General features: G+C 37.9%; 1 pseudogene; it reads right to left on the bottom strand.

The window, feature by feature from the left end:
- Positions 1-6,619: 6,619 nt before the first annotated feature.
- On the bottom strand, positions 6,620-7,906 carry LOC149244800 (conserved oligomeric Golgi complex subunit 8 pseudogene; annotated as a pseudogene).
- Positions 7,907-8,449: the final 543 nt, after the last annotated feature.

Below are 8,449 nucleotides of genomic sequence, written 5' to 3'. Positions count from 1 at the left end.
ATCAGATTATTGTGACAGAACAATGCAAGGTAGAGATACATATTGGTACTTATAAAGATGTGATATTGTGTGATGTAATGCCAATGGATGTATGCCATGTATTGCTGGGAAGACCTTGGCAGTTTGATCAGAAAGATATTCATGATGGGAAGAAAAATAGTTATACTCTGGAGAAGGATGGAAATAAACATACACTGCTACCATTGAAGGATGAAGTTGACAAAGGAGCACCCGAAAACAATGTTATGCTGATGAGTGGAAAGGAGTTGTTGCAAGAGGTTGGAAAAGGTGAAGAAATGCATTTTGCTATCATAGGGAGACCTAAGGTAATTTTGACTTCCACAAATTTAGATGATTTACCTGAAGAAATCAAAACTCTGTTGAATGATTTTGCTGATATTATTGTGGATGAGTTGCCAAATGCATTGCCACAAATCAGGAGTATTAGTCATCATATTGATCTAATACCAGGAGCAAGTTTGCCAAACAAAGCAGCATACAGATTAACTCCTCAAGGGAATGCAGAAATTGGAAAACAAGTGCAAGAACTGATGGATAAGGGACTAATCAGAGAGAGTCTTAGTCCATGTGTTGTACCAATAGTACTCAGTCCAAAGAAAGGAGGTGAATGGCATATGTGTACAAATTCTAGAGCCATAAACAAGATCACTATCAGGTATAGGTTTCCTTTACCATGCATGGATGATTTGATGGATTGTTTGAGTGGGTCAAAGTATTTTACTAAAATAGATATGAAGAGTGGATATCATCAAATAAGAATTAGAGAAGGAGATGAATGGAAGACTGCATTTAAAATAAACAGTGGGTTGTATGAGTGGTTAGTGATGCCTTTTGGACTCACTAATGCACCTAGCACATTCATGAGATTGATGAATGAAGTCTTGAAGGAATATGTAGGCAATTTTGTTATTGTTTATCTTGATGATATTCTAGTCTTTAGTAGAAGTAAAGAAGAACATCTAAAGCATCTTAAATTGGTTTTAAGAACTCTGTAGAAAGAGAAACTACTGATAAATCTGAAGAAATGTAGTTTCATGAAAGAAGAATTAATTTACTTGGGATTTGTAGTTTCTAAAGAAGGGTTGAAAATGGATCCAGAGAAAGTCCAAGCAATTTGGGACTGGCCTATTCTAAGGAATTTATTTGAGGTAAGAAGTTTTCATGGTCTTGCAAGTTTTTATAGGAAATTTATGAGAGGTTTTAATCAGATTTGTGCGCCAATTCTTGAAACAATCAAGGAGACTAATCAGCCATTCAGGTGGATAGAAGCAGCAGACAGGAATTTTAAGTTGCTGAAGAAGAAAATCACAAAAAAACCAGTTTTAGTTTTACTTGATTTTGAAAAAGTATTTCAAGTTGAAACAGATGCTAGTGGAGTTGAAATTGGAGCAGTTTTGAGTCAGGAACAGAGACCAGTAGCATACTTTAGTGAGAAACTAAATGAAGCTAAGAAGAAGTATTCTTCTTATGATAAAGAATTGTATGCTATTGTACAAGCCTTAAAGAAATGGAGACATTATTTGCTACCAGAGGAGTTTATATTGTATTATGGCAATCATGTAATACAATTCATAAACAACCAACCAAAATTGAACCAGAAACATGCCAAGTGGGTAGAATTTTTGCAGAGCTTTACTTTTGTGATAAAACACACCAGTGGTAAGTTGAACAAAGTTGTTGATGCTTTAAGCAAGGTAAATTTCATTGTGCAAGAATTAAAAGTTAGTGTTGTAGGATTTGAAGAAATGGTTGAAATGTATAAAGATGATGCAGATTTCAAAGATATTTATACAAAAATACAAAATCCAATAGTTCATAACAGAATTCAGTGGTTAGATTATCTTATCCAAGGAGGTTTATTGTTTAAAGGCAACAAGTTGTGCATTCCCAAATGTTCTATGAGGGAAAACATAATAAAGGAGAAACACAGTGGAGGATTATTTGGTCACTTTGGACAAGACAAAACCTTTGCTCAAGTAAATACTTCTTAATATTGGCCAAAGATGCAAACTGATGTTAAGAGATTTGTTGAGAAGTGCAGGATATGTCAGCATGCTAAAGGGAGAATCCATAATATAGGATTGTACCAGCCATTGCCAATACCAGACCGACCATGGGGTGCAGTTAGCATGGATTTTGTTTTAGGGTTACCTAAAACTCAGAGGGGGAATGATTCCATTTATGTTGTGGTAGATAGATTTTTCAAGATGGAACATTTCATTGCATGTACGAAGACTAGTGATGCAACACATATTGCTAATATTTTTTTTTCAGAAATTGTAAAACTACATGGATTTCCTGTAAGTATTGTGTCTGATAGAGATACAAAGTTTGTAGGGAATTTTTGGAGAACTCTTTGGAAGAAACTAGGATTTAACCTCAGTTTCAATTCAACATACCATCCTCAAACAGATGGACAGACCAAAGTGGTAAATAGAATCTTGGGGAACATATTGAGAAGTTTAGTGTATCAAAATCCTAAGCAGTGGGATTTAGCACTAGCTCAGGCTGAGTTTGCTTATAATGACACTCCAAACCGAAGTACTGGAATGAGTCCATTTCAGATTGTTTTTGGAATGAATCCAAGAGGTGTGTATGAGCTCAGAAATTTGGGTAAACAAGAGACAAGAAGTGCAAAAGTTGAAGAGTTTGCAGAGCAGATGCAGAGACTACAAGAAGATGTCAAAGGCAGATTGTAGGAAAGCAGTGGAAAATACAAACAGAGAGTAGATATGAAAAGAAGAGAGAAATAATTCCAAGTGGGAGATTTAGTGATGGTGTATTTGAGAAAAGAAAGATTTCCTACTAAGACTTACAATAAACTAAAAATGAAAAAGATAGGACCATGTAGAATTGTAAGAAAGTTTTCAACTAATGCTTATGAAATTGAATTGCCAGAAGGGATTGGAATATCACCTATCTTCAATGTTGCAGATTTGTATCCATACAAAGAGACAGAGATAGAGCTACAGGAGGAAACTACAAAAGATGAAGTTCAAACTTTGAACTGGGAAGAACAAATGCCAAAGACAGTTAAGAAAGAGGTGGAAGTTGTTTTGGAGAAAAGAGTATCCAAAAGAACTAGAGGACAGGTTTATTTTCAATATCTAGTCAAATGGAAAGGACAGTCAGTGGAGGGTGCTTGGTTGACAGCAGCAGAGTTGCAGAAGTATGGAGTAAAGCCTAAAAGGCTGAGGGATGATTCTTTTCTTCCCTGGGAGTCTGATCCAGGAGCATCTGGACTTAGCCAGCAATGTGATGGTTTGTTCACATGGTGTGTCTAAATGAGTGAATTTCATTGACCTAAGTGGTCAAAAGTCAGTTTTAGTAGAGAGGGTTGGATCTCTCGAAGATGAGCTTTACTTCATTATTGTAATAGTTAGGAAATTGTCTTATTTTAGACTAAGGGATAATTTTTTAGCATAGGTGTGTAATAGAGCTTAAAAATAGAGATTTGACTATTAGATTGATTAAAATAGAGATCGAGTTGTTAGTACAATTAGAATAGGATTTGACTCATAAAAGAGAAAAAAAAAAGTAATGGAAAGGGATTAGTTGAGATGATTGAGCATTGACTGAGAGGCGAGAGTTGAGTGATAGATAGGGTTTTGGGATTGAGACAGAGGTCAGATAAATTGTTGTAATTGAGCCGAGAGGGCCAAGACTCTGTAACTATTATTATATTGAAGAAATTGGTTCAGTGTGCAATTGTGTGTTAATCCTGGTGAAGACTCTCGTTTACCTTTGTGTATCTGTGTTCTGAAACTTAACCGAGTATTTTCTCTGTTTTCCCACTTTAAATTGTGAATCGCAGTGTTTATGTGTTAATCGCGGTCATTTAGTATTAATGGTGCGGGAAGGAGAGCACGGAAATTCTTGATCGTGGTTGGAGACCCGCACTCACTCCTAGCCTTCGATCTCAATTTCAAACTTTTGGGTCACAGTCAACGGCGGGGTTAGCCCTATTTTTAACATGTGTGTTAGTTGAAGAACCACAAGGCATAGGATTTGATGGCCTCTGTTATCCAACAGATATCGGGTCATCAAGTTCTCGGACTTTAATCCCAAAAATGGACCCGAAATTTTATAGATCAAGGAATTATATTCCTTATCGGCTCCATAAGGGCAGTTAAACATTGTGCAAGTAGCTTTCCCGATATCACTATCCACCGTTGATCAAAGTGCAAAGATCTCGTTCCTGTGGCCGAAGTTTCCTTCGCAGAAATCCATCGCAATATTGCAGATCGCACAAACATGTGACTCTTCATCGCGTTCCTAAGACTCCTCCTCTTGCATGCGAGATGCGATAAGCCCAACTAGATTGAACACGATCTAAAAAGTAAGACTACCACATTGATTTCATCAGCCTCCTGCATCAATATAGGAGCAAGGGACATAACTGTTACAACAAAAGACTATGAAAAGTAGTAGAAAACGTTGATGTAAAGGTAGATGAAGCGTTACCTCAAAAGAAGAAGCCAAAAGAAAATAAAGATTTAGAGGAGACAATTGACATAAAGCATGAAAAGGAAAAGAAGAACAACAACAACAAAAAAGAAATAAAAAGAGGAAGATGAAGAAGAGATAGAGAGTATCAACATTCAAAGACTCCATCCAAGTATGTTTAGAAAAATCATCCAGAAATCAAATCTTTGGTAATAAATATTCAAGAGTTCATACAAAAAGGAGATTAACAATATCATCAAAGTATGAAAACTTTGCCTTGTTATCAAAAATAGAATCCAAGAATTTTGCACAAGCTAATGAAGATGAGCATTAGGTCAATGCTTGATCAGATATTGATCAATGCCCTAAGTGATAGCTCAAATTTCAAAGTGTTCAAAAGAGTGTCAAACTTGAGCAACTAGATAGATCTCGTCTTCCTGATTCTGGCACCGTGAACGGTTCAAAAAACCGACACCGTATGAAGGAGTTATCACAATTTGAAAAAAAGTCCAGTAAACTGCAATTTATGGACATTTGACCAAGAATAATTTGATTTTTGGAAATATTAAAAAAAGAATATTCCAAGGAATATACCTTGGAATATTACCTTTTGGGATAAGTGCTAAACCTTTCCTTAAACATCTTTCTTTAAGTTTTGTATTGAGCACGTGGGTAGCATCCAAAAAGTGGGAAACGATATCTCGCTCGGACAAAAAGTTGTAAATGGTATTCTATGATTTCACGCGATTAATCTTCGCGGTCGACACTTAGCATGGGAAAACTACTTTTCTCGTGTGCTCTTGACCTAATATTGGTCGTGCAAGAATCTAAGCGAGATTACACGACAGTCGTTCGATTGGACGGGTCACATCGACGGTGGAGATCGCCTGGGTTAGTTGGTGAGCAGGCGACGTGATATCCATTGGATCGAGTGGGATAGATCAATGGTGGAGATTCCACTATTTGAAATGCTTCCAATGTATACGTAACTGTCGATTGCAAATGGTTGACACCCGGTTGCATGACCTCCAGGTCTACAGAGGATTATCCATAACCGTCAGGATTATACCGCCTCATATGCGCGCCCAAACAGTTATGTTAATGGCTACCTCTGACGGTCAGCCTAGTGGAGTGGCTAAACTTAGGGTTTATGCCAAGTTTAACTGAAGTTAGGTGCAGTTCGCCAAAATTGGTGGAGTATCCCTAGGGGATATGGACTAAATGCACTCCAGGAGCAGTTTTCGACCAGAGAGAGTGAAACAAGAGGCTAGCTAGGCTAATTGGAGCCTTTTGAAGCCAATGGAACAGTCCAGAGAAGCTGAAGAAGTCATCTTCATAGAGATTTTGTTGGACACCTAATCCTCTAAGGGTTGGTGTGGAAGCTGAATAGTCTAAGGAAGTCCAAGAGACCTTGGAATACGAAACCAAAGGTCATGTGAATATACTATAAATGTATATCATTGTCAATAATAAACACACACTCATGTTTATCATTCATCTTTTGTGTTTTCCATGTATGTGTCTTAACATGGTATTAGAGCTACAGGTGTATTCCCGCCTTGCCCAAATTTGAGCCACTTGTTTTGTGACCTCTCTGTACATGTCAGTTCTGCATTCCTGCTTGTAGAATTGCCATTATTGTGTGCATGCCTATTTCATGTTGTGCACTGTCCGACTGACCTCTCTCAGCTAGATTTGTGTTGGGTTCTCTATCCACTGTCTCAAATAGAAAAAACGCCTCTGCCATTTCTCCATTGCTTCATTCTTGTCTCAAATAGGAAAAACACCTCTGCCATTTATCCATTGCTCCATTCTTGCCAGCGATGGAATATGATTACTTCATTCTTTGCATTGTAACACCTAATCTCTATGTTCAAAACCTGGTTATTTCACTCAATCTTGTGTGAGCCACTTATTTTGGTGGCATGTGTAAACCTGCGTTTCTCATATCTCCTGTCCCCAAAATCCCAAGCCATAATAGCTATCTATACATTGTTGCACACTAGCAAAACGATTAACCAGAAAATACAAAAAGAGTATTGAGTACTTAAAACAATATTTCATAACAAAGGTCCCGACCATCAGAAGATGAAGAGGCAGCACCGTCTCTTGAATAATCAGAATCGCTTTGCAGGGGTTTTGTAGGTTTCAGCTACTCGAGCAATCTGCTCTCATCCACATTTTCCATGGGGAATAGTTGACTCTTGTAAACACTGAAACTGGTCTCCTCCACATCGTAAATATCTAGAGTCGACGCCATTATTCTCTCCATTCTCTTCTTGAGAGACAACCCTTTGGTGGTAGCAATGTTACGAAGTTCTTCCTGCTCATCGTCGTAGGCCTCATACACTGAAATGATCTTTGGAATGGCAGTGGCGTATGCTTGGTCCTCTGAATAATACACTCCGTCTATGGAATTCGTTGGCAGCTGATAGCTGTGAAATCCATCGGGAGCATAGCCCTCTCTCTAAAAAGGTTAATCTAGCTAAACCGAATGAGCCTTTTGTTGCAGGCAATAAAAGGAAGGAAGCGGCTCTGCCACCTTGGTTGGCTACTCCACCACATGCACTAACCACCGTGTATGTTTTGATGAAGAGCGAGGAATATTGATCAAGCAGGGGCCCTTTGTTCCCGCCTCAATAGTCGCGGGGTGCTTCGCTTCGATGGTCTGGATGTTGTAAAGTATCTCCAGACATGTCATCAAACCACCATCATAGTTCTCTTCATTCCCAGACGTGTCATCAGCAAATATAGCCCGGTATTGTGTAACAACATCAAAAAGATGCACTCTGTGGAAATCTGCCATTCGTTTTAAGAACTCATATACATTCCCTTGGTCCAAATCGTCAATGATAGTTGCAAGCCATGCTTCTCTGCATTTCAAGAACTATAAGCGCATTTCATGCTCATTAAATACTCCTAAACAACGAAGGTATCCAATCACTCGAAGACATTCCGGCAACTGAATATTTGCTCTAAGTCTCTAAAGAAGCTGTGATAGCATAGATTGTGTTGTTTTCCTAACTTCTTCTGCTAATGATTGAATCACAGGCAATTTCAAATGCATGGTTGCTAACTTCAGGACAAAAGCTTCTAAGTCAAGAGCCTCATCATAATTTCCATTTTGTACACACGTGTCCATAAGCTGAGGAATTTCAAGCAAATCAAGTAGTGTACTATGATTTGCTAGAAGAGTATGGTTTAACCTTCGCTTCTCTAATATTTGCTGAGCTGAGTCCATAAACTCACTACATCTACTAGTAAGCCTTGGCACTTCTGATATCAATGACTCCAAATGTTTGTCAATTGAACTCACTTCTTCCCTAATTGATTTCAACGCGTCAACTACAGTAACCAATGCTCTATAATCACCAACAGCGACCTCTTGCATTTGCTTTCTCAAGTGCTCTGCATCTAAATTGTATCCCTTGTGTTGCATTTTCCAAGGGGACAAATCCAGGGGCCATCGCTGGTTGAGGATTTGAAACCAATGACGCCATTACTTTGCAAACAAATGTTAAATTTGAAGAATTATTGAATGTCGACCTTCAAAAAAGAGGCTTCACAAATCACTACGTTAAAGATACTTCGTTGATCGTTTCAGGATTTTCCTCATTCTAGCACTGGGTGAAGGTACTTGATTCTTTTGAAGCTTTAGTTCGATGATGAGAAATCAGTTCGCAGGCTTTGATCTAACTTCCTTGGAATTGATTTTCTTTGATATCTTGATGACATAAACTAGGCTCTACTAGAAATGTCGACAAATTTCATTTGCAAAGAAAGTCAAAGATTGACTCTCTTTTTCACAGTGTGAGTAGTTTGAATAATTTGAGAAGTAAGTACATTGTAGCAACGAGTCATTTGCTACGTTGAAATTGATACTGTACTATCTGCTACAGTGATATTGGTATCCTTCTACTCATCTAATATTTGTATCTATTTATCATTTTATAGGACAATTTGTAGTTGAAGATAACATCAT

This window comes from Pinus tabuliformis, chromosome 8 (genome assembly GCF_031772625.1).
Source record: "Pinus tabuliformis cultivar Carrire ecotype Pingquan chromosome 8, CPIR1, whole genome shotgun sequence".
Classification (NCBI taxonomy): domain Eukaryota; kingdom Viridiplantae; phylum Streptophyta; class Pinopsida; order Pinales; family Pinaceae; genus Pinus; species Pinus tabuliformis.
The sequence above is the reverse complement of the archived record's forward strand: the minus strand, read 5'-3'. Positions and strand labels throughout refer to the sequence as shown.